General features: G+C 49.2%; 1 protein-coding gene across 5 annotated transcripts in view; it reads right to left on the minus strand.

Moving 5' to 3' along the window:
- The window catches only part of PROX1 (prospero homeobox 1), a 56,368-nt gene extending 51,354 nt beyond the window's left edge, over positions 1-5,014 (minus strand). The window contains exon 1 of one of the 5 annotated variants that reach the window (XM_005217360.5): positions 3,444-3,837. The gene's annotated coding sequence lies outside the window, so the exon portion shown is untranslated. The other 4 variants (XM_059875378.1, XM_005217354.5, XM_005217355.5 and 1 more) reach the window with 4 other exon arrangements.
- Positions 5,015-17,520: the final 12,506 nt, after the last annotated feature.

Here is a 17,520-nt window from a genome sequence, read left to right on the forward strand (position 1 = left end):
TCTTGAACCTTACCATTCCTTATCTTAACAGTTGTAAATGCAAACAATACCTATAAGAAATTCATGAAAAAAGGCCTATTTCACTTTGAATTAATAAAGAGCACGCCTGGCAGCTAGGTTATGTTTTAAGATTATAAGTGCTACTTACAGAAGAAAGATGTTAGGGAATGAATAAAGTGAGAACAAAGATGAATGTTACGTATGCATGACATTTTTCCCACAAGGTGGTGATTAAACTAAATAGAATTCTGGATAATGGACACATAAAAATATCAATAAGTGCCCAGCACAGAAAATACTTAATAAAAATAAAGCAAATGAACATATCCATAGATGACATATTAATTATGAAAGAACTGCAAAAGCATCCAAGAAAAGTATTAGGAGGAACTTGGATGTTTAAGTTGAAAGAATAAATGACATACACTCTCTCATTTTCATGAAACAATGATCATCCACCAAGCAACCAAACCAACCAGCAAAAACCATTCGCCATCTAATCTAATTCTATGCAACTCAAGAAGCAGCCTGGTTGAAAGAAAATAAATAAATAAATAAAAGATCAGATGTTGAGAATCCAGATATAGTGCCTACACTGAATTCTCAATAGCCTCCTTCACACACGAAGCCACAGTCCTTACCTTCCTTAGTTTTACCATTGCAGAAACAGGTCCACGGTGTAGCACATGGACAGGTTAACCAAATTACTCCCCCTTTTCTTCATCACCACCCACAGCCCATTTAATTTTGAAAATGCTCAGAAGTTCTTGCAAGAAACTCTTCAGAGAGCGAACTGCCTGCATCTTGCATCAAATAGAAAAGCACAGTTACCTCTCACATACTTGAGATTTTCCTTCTCCATCAAAGTACTAACTAGGACATATGGCACATGTCTGGTACAATGACAGGCTCATTCTACTTTATGAGAGTATTTAACATACGACTTGAAAGAGTTTATGCACATACCTATTCTTTCTGGGCAGGGAGAAAGCACGCTAAAAAGATAAGCATTAACAACAGTAACACTTTCAAACTCACTTTGGTATTCTTGGCAGTTACACATACTACCCATGGATGTCCAAATCACACACACACACACACACACACACACACACACACACACAAAAGAAAGCTCTCATCACTCCCCCGCAACGCCCCCACAGACCTGGGAGACAGGCGTAAACCAGAGGGAAGCAAAGAGAAAGTCAATGTCCCTCCACCTGCTGCCTGAAGTGGGGGGTAATTTCAGCTGCCTGGCAGACAGAAGCCTGAGACACAGCCTCCCTAGCAGCCTGCCAACATCCTTAAGAAAAATAAACAAACACATACCAACTTGTCCCCCACCCCCAACCAAAGGACTCACATGGCAGGGCTCAAAACATAACAACAGCCTAGTTCCCATTAGCCCGGACAATCCTATTAACCAGGGCAACCATAAATTCATAAACCTCTACAACCCTGGAGCACAGCACCGTGGTCTGGAACGGTACAGACATACACAGACACAGAGGAAATTTGCACCTGTCTTTCTTGACACAACACACCTGTCAGGCCCTGCCCATGCACAGCCCTCGGGCTAATAGACCTCTGCCTACGTAGTCTAGGAAAGTACATTTTTTTTTTTTTTTCCTTTTGGTAAGGGAGGTTATAGATGGGAGAGAGGGTGGGGTGGGGAGAGAGGAAGAGAAGAGACTTCTAGCCTTGACTTTGAGAGAAGGCCACCCTGTGCTTGCACTGTTTTCATAAGCTCAAGGAGACAACCAGACCTTCTTGGAAAAATAAAAACAAGCAGGTGAGTTCTCAGCCTTCCCCCAGGCGGAGTGGGTTCTGGATTGCCAAGAACAGCAGTTTCACACTCCAACCTGCCTCCTTGGGCTATGTAAGACTGTCGATCAACCCCTCCTCCCAGTTCTTCTCAGCCTGCCAGGAGGACTCTCTACTTCCGAAAAAAAAAAAAAAAAGCTGAAAAAGTGGCGGGAGACCTGTGAGTCTCCCTCCAAAACTACTCCCCGTCTAACTTCACTCCCGCGCCCCCCACCCCCGGCCCCTCCAATCCACACTCTCCACCTATGTTGAGTTTTAGCCGGAGGAGTAACTGGCGGGCACACCCGAAGGACCAACAACTTGCTAAACCGGGGGCTTTGGGGAATGTCTCCCCCGACCCCAGCTTGCCCTCGTCGCCCCCTCTCCTTGTCTGTTCAGGCAGGATAGCCGCTCTCCCCGCGCCGCTCCCCCCTCCTCCGGACTTTTCTTCCCAGTAGCAATCACGCTCACCTCTCCATTCCTCCCTTTCCAGTCCTCCGAAGTGGGGCAAAATTGTAGGTACCACCCAGACGAACCAAGATCAGATGGAAGCAGCCCAACCGAACCGGCCGCCGGCGTTGACTGCGAGCAGATCCGCTGGGCAAGAACATCCCCTACCCCCACCCAGACCGCGATCCTTCCATCCTTCCGCGGCGCTCGCGCCCCAGCTCCCCCTCCGACCACGCGACCCCCCCGCCCCCCGCAACCCGAGGCTTCCAGTGCCACCTTACCCTACTGAACTTGACTTAGCCCTGGGTCCTGGGAGCTCAGGAGAGGGGAGCCGCGTTCGTTGCCCGGGACCATCTCTCCACTGCTCCAACCCCGATCTCAACATTTCGGCTTCGACAGCGTTTTGAGAGGCAAGTAGCCGAGCGCCCCCCCTCCACCCCACCCCCTCCTCCTCCTCCCTCTCCCTTCCTCCCTACTCCCTGGCCCTCTGCTGGGGTTAAAAAGGAGAAGTGAAAGGTATGCAAATGACAAGCAAATTGGAAGAGCCTGGAAGAAAGGCAGCTATAATAAACAAGACAAAGAGAGAGGACGTGGGGACTAGCCCAGGAGTTTTCCTCCGGGCGAGATGGGAAGGATGAGGCTGGGGAGGAGACCCGGGGGATTCAGACGAACAAAAAGCGACCCGGTCCCCCTCGCGGTCCTCTCTCCGGAGAAGAGGGCCAGAGAAAGAAGGAAAGGAAGCGAACGCCTCCTCACCGCGTCCCCCCCCCCCCGCCCCCGAAACAGTACACAAAAGGTGAGAAGATCAGCGACAAGCCCAGCACTACCAGCCTTCTCCCCCCTCCACACACACACATCGCCAACACCACCCCCCAGCCACCAGCAGGAAAGAGAAAGAAATAAAAAGCCAAGCGGATCACTTACTCTTAGGAACTGGGAGGAGCGGAGCGCGGAGTTCCACTGAGGCTCCTGCTTAGAAACTGTTTAGACGCTAATTTTTTTTCCCCTTAAATTATGATTCATCTAAAGAACACCCTTTTCTCCCGGGGATGGGGGTGGGGGGGATAGATGTGTACACGGGTCTGAGTAATGGGAGTCTCTTTTTCTGGTCTTCTCATTCAAGAACAAGCCGGTACAAGTGATTCTGGAAAAGGGGAGGGGACTCGCGAAGGGGGGGAGAAGATACTTACGCGGTGCAGAGAGCAGTGGGACCCACCGAGCCTTTTTTGGGGGGGGGGCAGGCGGAGAGAGGAGGACACGCGCGCGCACACGCACGGGGAAAGATCTTGCGGGTGATGAATATGATAATTGGACAAGGGACGGTGAGTCCGTGCGGGCACGCGCGAGCGGGCCGGCGGGGAGAAGGAGACGGGAGAGCGGAGAGGGTGGGCAGGGGGAGGGTGGGAAGAGGAGCGGAGAGAGCGCAGGAGAAGAGGCGAGAGGTGAGAAGGGAGGAGAAGAGGGGAGACAGGAGAGGAGAGGAGCGAAGCGGAGAGGGAGCGGGCGGACCCGGCGAGAGCTCTTTTGCGCCGCTCTGCTTCCCCCGGCTGCAATGGTGTATTATTTCCGAGCGCTCCCTCGGCTGAGGGCTCCGCTCCACAACAAGATTTACTTTAAGACACAGCTGAAGGAAACAGGAAGACTGCACGTCACAGTCTGACTGACGTACCCGGCCCCAGCACCCAATCGCGAGGCGCCTTCGGATTCAAGGGGGGATAGCGAGGCAAGAGAACTTGGGAGGAGAAAAAAAAATATATAAAAGGGGTGGGGGTGAGGGGCTGGGAGGAGAGGAGGGGAGAGGGGCCCCACGCTCCCCTCCCCTGCCTCCATCCCCCCCCCTCCCCACCTCACCCGCCCCCAACAGCCGCTGCTTCGGGGCGACCGGCTCGCTGCGCCCGCGGCCGGAGCGAGCGGTCTGCGGGCGCTGTTGTGAGCGCCGCTCGGCTCACACTCGCTCTTCCAGGACGCAGGTCCTTTTTTTTTTTTTTTCCCCCTCCCCTTCATTTCTCAGATACCGCTGATCGAGTTCGCCGAGCGGCCGAGCGAGTGAGCGCTCCTCGGACGGGGGGTGGAGGAAGGCATAGAAAAAGTGTTCTGGAGAAAAAGTGGGGGTTTAAAGGGGGCTGTGGTGGTCTACGAGGAGAGAGCGGGGGCCCTCAAATCATTCCACTTTTTAAATGATCGTAGCTAGTATCAGGAATACATGTCACCGTGGCTTTCTTTGAAAGGAGAGGTGGACAATACAGGTAGGTTTGGGATTAAAATAATAGTAGGTGCCAGAGGTTTGGCTTTGGCTCCGCTGCATCAGATATGAGAAGATCAGTATTGGCTGAATCCCAGTTAATCTCCCGTCAAAATTGTTAGGAAGAAGAATATTTGTCCTTGGTTACCTCTAACAACCTTATCTGGTTTGTAGGTACAGCAACCTTGGGGAGGGGTGGGGGGGATTGTTACAAACATTACTACCAACCGATTACCGCTCAGTAACTCACTCACCCCAGAATGATTAGAGAGAGGTTTCATGTAGGATTTACACCGTTTTGACGCCTGGGTAACAAACTTTAAAGTTTCCTAGGTAAGAAATTTCAAGCGCTTAAATTTCGGGCTTCTGCGTCAAGCCACAGAAAATTCACTTTGTTTTGACATTTCTTGGACGAAAAATAACCAGCGAGATTTCTTTAGATCATGTGGTTCTTGAAGAGCTGCTTAGGATTTGAAAGTTGCTAATGCTAAAGCGCAAGCTTCCAGCCGCAGCGAGGATGTCTCTTTCACCGGGCACAGTAAACGGGCTTTTAATAAGACAACCGCGTTTATGACTTCAAGGTCCTATAAAAGCTGGGACTTGCAAGGGCTGTGAAGCAGAAACATTCACACCCAATCGATAAGACGCTCTTTTTTTTTTTTTTTGGTAGGATGGGGACAAGTATTTTTCGTGTGTCCCTCGAATTTAACCAGATCAAAGGTTGAATCGTGTTGCGTCGTGACAACAGAGTGTTTGTAAAGTGTGTTACAAGTACACTGGCCAACTACCACCACCACCTTCCGCAACACACACACACACACACACGCACACTTTTCCTGGGACAATTTTAGCCTCAAATTCATCAAACTGTGAAGAAGTCTAATCCTTGAATAAGAAGAGCGACAATAGTATGTTCCAGTCCATACCCTGTAGGAAACTTTTGGCATGGGATTCAAACACTGAAAAGAAGAAGGGGGAAAAAATAAAGCCGGCCGGGTTAGGTGTTGGGGATCAGGAAAGAAAGGAAAAAGAAAAAAAAAAAAAAACCACCAGACTTGCTTGAGCATCCCCCCCGCCTTCATGTCTCCCTTCTCGCTGCCTCCAGGCACTCCCCCTACCCATTATGGAAACAACACAGAGGCTCACAAACACAGGACTCACACTTCCAATGATCGGCCACTGCATCAAGTGTTCTAATCGAGATGTGACAATTTAGACTGGGCACAGAAATAATCTAGCCACAGGGCCATTAGATACAGGGTGGAATAGTGTTTCTTTTGGTTGGGTCCTTTCGAGGTAAGCGGGTGTACTGAGCGGAGAAATGCGGGTTCTGTGAATGGATCAGCGCTACTTCCTTTCTTCTTTTTCGTCCTAGTATCTTCCTTAAGTAGCCCAGTGTGTACCTGATCGCGCCAGCCCACAATTAAACAGAAGTAAAGGATACATGCCCTCCACACCTTAAAACCATCTGCTCAGTTTGACATTTAAAAGGGAGGAGGGCAGGGAAGGAGGAGAGGAGAGGAAGTGGGGAAGAAAGGAAGCTGAGCGGGAGAAAAGGTTCAGACTCTGGAAGGAAAGGGCTTGAACTTTAGCCCACAAGTTTATGTCAATTGCACCTAGCGCCCCGGTGCACGTTTTGCACAGACTACGCCCGGGAGCTGGCGGCGGGAAAAGTTTCCTGCGAGCCCTAGTAAGTCCTTTATCTCTCCCGGGGGAAGGCAGGCCCGAGTCGAGGTCGGGGTACCCCGCTTGGCAAACAAGAAAGCTCCTCCACCCCGCAGCCTCGGCGGCGGAGGCTCGCGGCTCGCCAGCTCTGCCGCGGTGGTTCGCAGCCCGAACTGGGGGCACTAGAGCGGCTTGTGGAATGAAATAGGAGCGCGCGCGATGCTGGACGAGCGAGCTCGGTCCGCAGCCCAGCTAGGCGAGCTACATATGCTGAGGCCAGAACTGTCTCCTAAAGTCTGCGCGACATACAGGCCAGGCTCCTGGCAACCTCTCCAGCCAGAACTTCGGCGTTCTCCCGGGGCTCAGGCCGCCCTGAATCAAGGCGTGAGGCCCAAGCTCCCTATCTCTGGCTACTCGCGGTTTGTTTTCTGAAAGGCGAGAAGCGATCAGTCAGCCCGGAGAAGACAAGTCGCCTAGATACAGGCTCCATCTCTGAAACCATCGGGCAAGTTTAGGGTCAGTCCCTTTCTCCGCCCTACTGCCAACACAACCCCAGTAACTTAGAAGTTAACACAAGTTCTGACCGGTCTTCCAACAAACCTCATCCATGCAGTTTGCATTTGCTTTTTTATCAGAAGGGTGATCTGTGTGCGTTCTTAGTCAAACTCTTTCACTTATCACTTATGCATCTGGTTCTGGGTTAAACACACTTCTGCTTGATATTTCTTCGGTGTATTTTACCCCTCAGGTTCTTTCTTAAAGACAGCAGGTGGGGATAGGAGAGAAGAGTGCATATCAGTAATTTAAAAACCTTACAAACAATCGTTAGCAGATCCTAAATAAACCAATTCTGGGAATTGCAACCAGATCCAGCTGAGAGACAAACATGGATGTTTATTTCAGGAGAAGGATGCTGAAGATCCAGCCTGGATAAACATCTAACAGCACCCACCACCCACTACCACCACCACCCTGAAAAGAGGAAGAAAAAGAAATAAAAACCCACTCTAGGGTGCAGGCCGGCCTGCTGCAGGCTGTCTAAAGGCGGACTGCCTGCCTGCCATATTCCTGCTCTTTCTCTCAATCCCTATGCCCAGTGTGAGGCCAAGACCAACGTGGATTTGTTCTGAACGAGGGGGAAAGTGAAATGCCAGGAGATCAGTAGCAAGTAGCAGCTGCAAGGTTTCTCTCCTGGGAACCCCACTGCTTAGAAGCCTCCAGAGTGATTCTTGTTTAACCAACAGCTTTCAAAGTAAACAGAAGCGATTCACTCCAAAGAAGTTGAACTATAACTCTTACAAAAATTTGGGGTCGGGGTGCTGGCAGAAAAAGTAATTAAAAAAAATAATAAAGCCCCCACCTCCAAATCAGGGCCCAGTACAAAGCTTCAAGGAGCCTAGAATTGTCATAAACAAATCCATTGAAAGGATTCCTTACAATAGTGACCTCGAAGAAAATCACTCTTCCCCCACAAACACACACTCGCGCTGGGGAGGGGGGCTTGGTTGTCAGTGATCCAAGGGGCACACTACTACTTGATTTTATAGAAGTGGGCGAAAACAATCAAATGCAGGTACGATCCCTTCCCCAGAGTAGAAAGGAGTAGGCTGGGAGCTCTGCGACGCCAACCCTGGCTTTGCCTCAGGCACCGAACTTTCCAATATCAAGATATTAACAGATGGTGGAGAGCACATGGAGGGCTGTTACTTACATAATCCAGCCACTCCGCCCGGGCGCGCTGAGCCCAAAGAGGCACCCGCCAGGCCGCGCGCGCGTGTCTTCGGAGGGGTGCTGTTGCCCCACCCCCGACCTCCCTCCGGAATAACTTGCCTTTTTTCAACCCCACCGGGCTCTTTGAGGATTAGGATTTGGAGAGGTTGTGATTTTGGGGCGGGGGGTGGAACCATACATCGATCCTCTTGGGCTATATCTTCTTCAGTCCACGGTAGAGAAGAAGCCAAGGGCAGAGGGAAGTGAAGGGACGCTTTCGGAGAGAACTGGGCGATCTCGCTCCGAATCTGTGGGTGCTGGGGAGTGGGATTTACGCCATTTACACCCCTCCCTCTTTGGCGCGGATTAGCATCTCTTCCCGTGTCCCTGAAATACTAGAGCAGGCTCGGGCCACAGCCAGGGGGAGTGGGGTGGGGTGAGGGTGTGTGTGTGTGTGTGTGTGTGTGTGTGTGTGTGTGTGTGTGTGTGTACGCCTCTGCACGCGGGGGCGCAGTGGGCAAAGTTACGCAGAGCCTCCGGACACCGCGGTACTTCCGAGCTTTGGCAGGATTTTAAGCACTGGGTCTCGCACGTGGGGAACCCCTTTCGGGCGGTAGCGCCCGCTTGCCTGCACGCCCACAGCACCTCCCCGGAGGCCCGGTCGTCCCCTCCCCGGCCCCGTGTGTCTGAGTACCTCCGCGTGCGTGCCCGGGGACAGATTTGTTTGACGAGCCTCCTTCCCGATGGCGACTCGGGGCCGCCCAAACCCGCGAGGAACACGCCTGCATGTGTCGGAAAAGTTTCGGGTCGGGTGGGAAGGCTGGGAGTCTCCTCTGCAGCCCAGAGGCGGGAGCGGGGCCTCCGAGTCAGTGTCTTCCTCCGGGTCTCCTCCTCCCTCCCGGCCCTTCCTTCCTCGCCCCGGCCCCGCGCTAGGTGTCGCGGCCTCTCCGGTCGGGAGACGACGCGCGCGAGTAGCGGCGGCCGTGGCGCCGCGCAGCGGGCGGAGGGCGCGCCCCCTCCCACCCGTTTGCCCCGTGGGGGTGCGGGTCGCCCCGCCCGGACCCCGCGGCCCGGCCCTTCGCCCGGGGCCGCCGCCCGGCTCCGCGGGCCAGAGCTGGGCGCCCGGCAGGCGCGGAGGGCAGCCACCTGCTCCCCGCGCGCGGCGCGGAGCCGGGACCGTCCGACGCCGCTCGGCCGGCGCTGCAGGGCGATCGCCCCCGCCGCCCGCCTGTTGCTGCGGGGTCTCGGCGGCGGCGTTCCCGCAGCCAGTGGGATAGCTCAGCCTGGAAGGTGGGGGCCACCACTGGGGACCCAGATAGGGGCGGGGACGCTTGGAGGGCTTGAGACCTCCCCTTCTGCCCACCCCCTTTATTTTCTCACTTGGCTTTTCTTAGGACCGTTTTCAGTCAAGGATGTGAATTTCGGAGAAGATGCTCTTTTCAAGGGGCTTTGATAGTAGGACTTAAGTCATCCCTACTGCCCATTTTAGGAGGCTTTTAATCTGGACGCCAGCGAGTTAGAAATAAATAGGTGTAGGCCAGGCTCACAGAGGGAAAAAGAGAAGGAAGCTCCCAGTTTGGATTTATTTGGGGGTGGGTGGGGGGGAGAGTGAGTGACTCTGGAAAGTTGCATTTTGTTTAAATTAGAGCAAGACAAAGTTGAAAGCCAGATTTCTATAATTTTTCTGGTAATATTTCTTTTATGAAGTATCTAAGTGTCTGTTTGTCATCATTTTGAGATCAAAAGGAGAATCCATATGCTGCATAGTTTTTCAAAATTGCTATTTAAATATGTTTTAAATGTTTTATCCGACGTGGAGAAGGCTGCTCAGAGGCAAGGCTGGTGACAGGGAGAGTGGGCTGGTTTGATGTGGAGCAGCGGTTCCCAAGACAGGGCTAGTCATCAAGAATCGCCAAGGGAGCTTTTCAAAAATAAAGATTTCTGGGGCCACCCCAACTGGGCAGTCAGCAAGAGGACGTGGGAATCCAGGGATCATACTGTGTTTCCAGTAACTGCTTAGCGAGTTGCTGACTCTGTGACCGGGGGTGTCTCACTCTATCTGAGCCTCAGTTCTTTTTATCTGTTTAGTGGGGATATTATCCAACTCCCAATTGTAGAGAGCTTTACATGAGTAATATTGTTCAGCACATGACTGGTGCTCAATAAAAATAGAAAGTGTTTGGTTTACAAATGTGTGTTCATCACACTTGCACTGGTCTGTACTCCTCTTGGCCTAGACACCTCTGCTCCCCCCTCAATATTTTGGTGAAGCTGACAGGACTCTCGTTCAATGTATGCATATTTTAGCTCATGCATAGTTGCTACTTTGGATGCTTCATATGCTCACCTTTCATTTCGTAGGCCATGAAAACTAGAATTGGTGCATGTTTGAAAGCGGAAGTTAGGCCCTGTGTTCTTGGACTTAGAATTGTCCATCAGGCCCACGGGCACCCATTTATCAATCTGAAATCCTTGCTTGCTTGCTTTCTTCCTTCCATCCTTTCTTCCCTCTTTTATAAATGACAAACCTTTCCTACAGAAGCCGACTACTCCCAACAAAACCTTAGGACAAATAGTTCTATTCAAGGAGGGAAAAGCAAGAAGGCATAAAAAAGTTGTAGGTAAAACTGAAACAAATGGACTTCATCTATCATAAGTGTGAATCAAACGGAGATCATCTATTTACATGTGTGAGTGAACAGCTCCCCCAAATCTATGTCATGTACGATACAGCCCTTCATAAAATTAGGTTTGGCCCAATGAATAGGAGCACACCCCAAAGTAATTAAGGGAGAGCTCAGCCAGAGGCAGCTGTGAGAAGGGAAAGTAAGGTAGGTGGGAAGGGGCCATGGCTGGATGGGACTCTACACGGATGAGAGGAGAAGAAAGTCAGAGGAATGGAACCAGCAGAGAACAGATCAAGAAGCCTGATGATTTTAGAAGTGGACATGGCCATAAGTGGCTACTTAACGTCCCAAGGAGGATGCTTTGCTGGTATCCTCAGAAGGTTTGAGATTAGTAATCCCTGTGTATTCCTGGAGAGGGGTTACTGAAGAGATTTTTCCAATTTAGGGCACGCATGGGCCCAGCCCTTAGTGAATGAGCCCAGGGGCTGAGAGTGGGCACCCTTTGCTCTCTGAATGAGAGACAGTGAAAGCATGACCCCTAGATGCCTGTCCTTCCAGGGTCCGTGGATCTTTGGGCCAGTGTGGAAGATTCCTGCTGTCTGGCTCCTGGGGGTGAGAAGGATATGTCTGTGACTCTAGGGGACAAAACAAAGACCCTCAACAGGTACAGAGAAACACACACGTGGAGCCAGGCTGTAGGGAGACAGGTTCTTTGGGTTTCTTGCTCCCAAGCGCCCTCCTGGTGGTGGTCCTGGTGGGAGGAGTACTTTTGCCCACACTTGTTGGTGGGGCGGGGGGAGCAGGGGCAGCAGTGGAGACAGGAAGATTTGGAGAGGGGGCCCTGTGTCAGGGGGTGGGAGAATGTCAGGAAGGGAGTATGAGTAGGTGCTGGGTAAAAGTGAGGGGAGATCATGGGTGAAGTGGTGAGTGGGAGGAAGTAGGTGTCCTGCAGAAGGTATCTGGTGGGGGTGAGGAGTAGCTTGTGGAGGTAGGGACTAGGGAATGGAGTTCAGGGGAGGGGGGAGGAGGAGATGGGTGTGGACCAGAGCAGGTAACTGGGGAGCACCGGGGTGCAGGAGGTTGGGGGAGTGGGCAAGGAGGCTCCCGTGGGACATAAGGGATGTGAAGTGTGGTTTGAGGGATGGGAGAGGGAGATGGGAGGGAAGGCAAGGCTGGAGGCTAAATTCGACCCTGCTCCCGGCTGAGGGGGGCGGGTAATGGGGTGGAGGGACCTGCACCTCTTTGCCAGTCTGGCCAGGCTCTGGGAGACTCTGGAATACCCTCTGATCCCTGTTGGCAGAAAGACCTCAGAGCCCCCCTGCTGGCCACCACTTGACAGGAGCAGACAGCTGGGCTCCGCAGTGGTGGGATGTGCCCAATTGGGAGGGGTCTCGCCATGCCTCCCCTCCTCCTCAGGGCTCCCTTAGCCCTGCTCAGACTGCAGGGTCCCTACAGCACCCTGCCCCGGGCAGCAGCTTCCTCCTTCCTCCTAGCTTCATCTCCCTCCATCCCCATCCTAGGCCCAGGGTGGCTCCCTGACACCCCCAGGTCCCTGAGGAGGAGGCCGCATCCTTTTCCCTCTTGGAGTTGGTGCGTTCACCCCTTGTCTTAATGCCAGCCTTCTGGGGTGGTGCCTGGGGGGAACCGGGCAGGAGGGGCTGCAGAACTCAAAGTAGGCTCAAAGAAGATGGAATCATTCGACAGGTAATTACTGTTTGCAAGACACGGCTGAGCGTGGCAGTTGGTGACCCTGTTGAGAGAGCGAGTGGACCGGAGAATTGTTGGTTCTTATCCAACACGGATGGACAGTGAGGACGGGTTGGATCTAGCCAGGTGTCTGAAACCTCAATGAAGAGCAGGAGTCTAAAGGAAGCTGTGTGGGGCAAAAGTGTCAACACCTCCCTTTCTCCATATTCCAAAGTGGTCTTTCTGTGAGAATATGAGAGGGAGGGGCGTAGGCATAGTGATGAGCAGTGATAGAAAATTCTAGCATCTACTGAGCACTTCCGATATCAGAACTATGCCAGATGCTTTATGCCCAGCACTTCCATTTTCTTCTTTCTCAAATGCCATAGACTATAAGACACACCATCCATTTAAATATGCCCTTTGGGAGAAAAGGAAAACATAATGACCTTAAATGCACAATCGATTGTAAGACTTATTGATTGCAGGAACATAATAAAATATGAGAAAAAGTGAATCATAGTAGTGAAGAAACAAATACATTAGGTGTAGTACTCCCCACAGCCCTGATAAGAATTATCCCACTGTATGGTATGGATGAGTAAAGAGCGTCACAGAGGCGGGGAGGGTTTCACCACCTGTTCAAGGCCACAAAGCCAATAAAGAGCCATCAGAATCAGAACCCATGTTTGCCTGCCTCCAGGGCACACAACCTCTGCAAGGGTGGGGCTTGGGCAGCTGTTTTTCACAGCCCAGGATTGTCTTGACCATTTTACCATCAATACTCCCTCTCTCACCCTCCAAGTTATGAAGATTTCTAGGAGGGGAGAGTAATTCACTGGGGTTGGGGCCGGGGAGGTAGGGGGGAGTCCAAAATAGTCAAATTACATTTTTCAGATTTAGATAAAGTCTTTAAAGGGTAAAATCCATGCATGCCGGGTTTTGCTGTGCACCGCAGGAAATCGAATTCAAGGATCCCTGTATTGCTGAAAATAGAATTGTAAAAAATAAAAGGGGTGGGGGGAGAAAGTGAACGAAACTAATCCTATTAAACGTGGTAGCATGTTTTTGTGGCACGCAGGGAGAGATTAAGCACAGGAAAGGGGATAAGTACTGCTTCGGTTTCACTAAACTAATGTGACAACTTGTCATTGGAAATCTTTGCAGCTTGTTAGTAGATGACTAGCTGATTCAGAAGTGTTTTCTATCATTCCCTTTGTGTCTCCCATGAGTTTTGTTTCTTTTTTCAATTTTCTTTCTTTTCCTGTTTCTTTCTTACCCACGCTGCTCTATTTTGCTTTTTAATCCTTCATGTCTCCTTCAAGTCAAAACATTTAGCTGGCTGTAATCAACGTTTGGTTCTGAGGATGCCCCTTGACCTTGTCTTGCCCAGAGAAGCCCCCAAAGGGAACTCGAGGCCCTCCATCCTCAACCCGCTGTCTGTTCTGGCTCTTGAGAAACGGAGCTCCTGGGGAAAACGTCTCACTTCAAATTGCACTTGTCTGCAATCTTTCTTCTGTCTCCTTTTCTTTCTTCTTTTTGCCTTTGTCCTTTTGCTCTCTCCTTTTTGCCTTTCATATCCATGCCTTCCCCCCCCCCTCACTTACCCCTTCTTCTCGTTTTCCTGTCTCATTTCCTTCTTCTCTTGCTTCCCTCTCATCTTGTTCCTGGAATTTCTTTTACCCCTTTAATACACACCAGTAGCTCTCATATTCTTTCTCTCCTTCAGATAAGGCAGTTAAATTGGTAGAAGGAAGCTAGGAATTCCTCCTGGTGGTTTCCGTGTTGAACCAAAGGGGGCAGTGTTGTGGGCAGGGGGCATCGGGGCCAATCACAGACATGCAGGGAACAAAAGCTGATCCAAATCAAGAGGAAGCAAGACGCTTGGGCTTGGTCACTGTCTTTCCAGAACAGGTGTCCAGCTTGTTTGGAAGCGTGGCTCACCGTCCCGCTCTCCTCTGCCTTTGGCCCCACTCTCCCCCTTTCTCCTCCTCCCTCCCCCGCTCCAACTTTCCCTGCTGGCTTACCACCAGAGGCGAGATGTTGAGTCAATGGAAAAACAACATTCGCCAACATTAAAGGGAGACTGTTTAGAAAAGGAAGGCCCTGGTGAGGTGCAGAGGAAGCCTGTACATTAACACGGGCCACCTCTTATCTGGGGCAGCTGGGCCTGCGTTGCCTGTGCTGATTCCCAGCTTTGCCAAGAGGCCTTCAGCAGAGAGGCCGCCTGCTTTTCGGCAGGGGGTGGGGGGTGGCGGGGGTAGGGGGCCCGATTATTACCCACAGGCATCACCAGCATTTTTTAGAGACACAAGTCATTGATTTATTTTTTCTCCCGGGGACTTAATGGGAGAACCCGGGCCAATAAGCGAAGCTTTGCGAAAGGCAGCATCAGCTCTAGGCCTCTGTCTCTGGACACGCCTCACCAGGAACCTGGCCCCTCTCCCCTGCAAGCCTTTTGAGGACTCCCAAACCCAGGACGGACTGGCCATTCTGACCCAAATGTGAATTAAGGTAAAGGACAACTAAGTGACCCAAAGAAGAAGAGAAAGTCACATATGTAGGTTCACCTGGGCTCTAGAGTGTCTTGAGCCAGCTTCTGATGGAAAGATAAGGTGAATCTCTAATCAGTCAATAATTAACTGAAACTCGGTTAATGGTCCAGTCAACCAAATGCTGCTGACACCTTCAGAACCCTGCTGGAGTGGGAGGGTTAGGTGGGACCTTTTGATAGGAAAGTCTGTTTAGCCCACTGTCCACTCCACTCACAGGTCACCATAGAATGGGGTAAAGTTCCTATTCCTGTATCTGCCAGTGAAATCTTTTCTTAGGTTAATGCCTTTGTGTAACTTTTCAAAATTTCATTTTTGTAAACGTCAGTATGTGTGTTTATGTATGTGTTGTGTACTGAAGAACTTGGGGATCCACTCAGTTCCAGGCCAGTTTGAATCAAATCCCAAATGTGTTCTGATTGTTACTACATTATTCTTCCTGGAGGACCAGAATGTCTCTCCCCAGCCTTGCTCATCTTAGCTTGTAGTTTATTCTCAGTATCTATAGATATTTCTGTTCCTTGTTTCTCAGTGTTAGCTCCTCCTCAACTTGTGATCAAAGCGTAATTGTGTTGTAAGTAGTAAGCAACCACATAGCCCTATCAAAGCATGCAGATAATTCTTGAATTTTAAAGAAGTAGGACTTTAAAGGACTAATAAAGATTTGATCTTGGTACTTCTGGTGGATCAAGGTCTTTTTTCTTTCTACAGAAGCATATTTTTAGAAAAGATGGGTTTAAGTCTCATTTTATTTAATCGAATTTTTTTTGGTTTTGCTTTACTTTGTTGTTCTTCTGTACAGTATTTAGTGTGTCACCATATGCTTGTAGTTAAGCTATTAGATGAGAAAAATCAGTGTGTTAAGTGTAGTCTGAGTTTTTCCTAAAGTCAAGTTGTACGTCATGATTGTGCATCAATCAATGAACTTGACTCCTAATTTAATCTGCTCAAGCCACTTGAAAAATGTGTTCATTTAGCATGAGAGGAATAAGGTATAAGAGTGTGGCTTAGTATGAATCCATCTCCATCACAGGAGAAAAACAACAAAAATGGCATGCTTATCTACATGCTTATCTACTACAGGGTATCAGTAGTTATTCCTGCATATAGTTCATCTAGCTATGCTTCTGTTGGTTCCACAGCTCAGCCTCTGTACTTGTCAACACAGTTTTTCTCTTCTCGTAGAACTCAGTAGTCTGGGAGCTCAATTAATCTTTGGCTGCTTGGGGGAGTTGCCAATGGGTGGAAATTCCGCCAATGATCTGTGACACCCTTTTCCACAAGTATTAATTGAGTGGCATTTCTTTTTTCCCCAAATCATCCATCTGTCCTTTCTTATGCAACCTTTGAGTTTCAAAAGGGTAGAAGGCAAGCTTCCTTTCCATATTTAGCCTCAGAAGACAATCTATGAATTAGACAATAGAACCTACTGTAACCTTATAAAGAAATCTCAAAGATTCACCAGCCTGAAGCAACATGTTAAATATAAAACTCATTATATCCAGCCCTCTTTACCCTTTGCCTATTAAAACTTCTTGTCTTTCATGAAGGTAGTTGATAAATGGCTAGATCCAGTGTTGCTATAATCATTTGGGGGATTGTTAGTAGAAAACATAAAAGAGGGACAATGAGAAGTTTTTTCTAAAGTAACCATTATTCCATTTGTAGTAAAAAAAATCTAGGATCCTATATTTTTAGTTTTTGTGCTAATTTTTTTATTGTTTTAAAAGATCAAAATCTCACCAATAAGAGTACTGTTAAGTAAAGCAGAAGACATACATCAAGTTATCTGCATGGTGATCCCATTGCTTGGATATTAAAATGAGATTAAAAAAAAAAAAAAACAGAGCCAGCATCTATTATTCAAGAAATCAAAAGGCATTCATAATTACACTACTCATTTTTGAGCATCATGTTAATGATGATAGGAAACTATAGATCTTGACAGTGGTATGTTTAGTTATATTCGCTACAAAAAAAAAATGTTGTTTACCCCTCGAGAATTTCTTAAGAAGAAAAATCCATCTCCATCAATGAACAATATTTTTCTCCCCAAGGGATATTGATTTGAACATTGACTTCACAATAGGTGAGTTATTTCCCTCAGACCCCCTGTTGTGAATTGTTAGGTGTCATATCTCTTAGGAGACAAGAAACATGGTGTTTCTGGGTATAGTAATCTCATCAGGGAGATCTCAGTTCTGAATTGTGGTTGGTTTGGAATATTTCAGCTTTTTAAGGTCTGGGTTAAATTTTTCCATGAGCTATATTCCAAGTTTAAAAGGCATTCTGTCTTATCTTTCTGCCCTTTTAAATGAGGTATAGCTTTCTCTGTGCTCGAAAGGGAGAGGCAAGTGACAGAGCATCCTCAGCTGGACCTCCTCTCAGCTTGTGTGTGGACCCAGGACTCATGTGCAGTCATGCACATGTCTTCATGATTCCCCTTTCTCCTTTTTTGTAACAGAAAAATGTCTCCAATTTGAAAATGAACCAGATTTTCAAGAAACCAATATGTAAAGGAGCATAATGGTAGATGGGGAGGGGGGGAAGAATAGAAACTGTAGAATACTTGTTAACATGATAGTCATTCTTTTATTTATTTGTTAGAATTTGTGTACGTTTTCTTAACAAGATTTTTTTTAACTTATATTTTTAAAAATATTTATTTATTTGGCTGTGCCAGTCTTAGCTGTGGCATGTGGGATCTAGTTCCCTGACCAAGGAAGAAACCTGAGCTTTTTGCACTGGGAGCTAGAAGTTTTAGACACTAGACCACCAGGGAAGT

Source organism: Bos taurus, chromosome 16 (genome assembly GCF_002263795.3).
Source record: "Bos taurus isolate L1 Dominette 01449 registration number 42190680 breed Hereford chromosome 16, ARS-UCD2.0, whole genome shotgun sequence".
In the NCBI taxonomy this organism is placed as follows: domain Eukaryota; kingdom Metazoa; phylum Chordata; class Mammalia; order Artiodactyla; family Bovidae; genus Bos; species Bos taurus.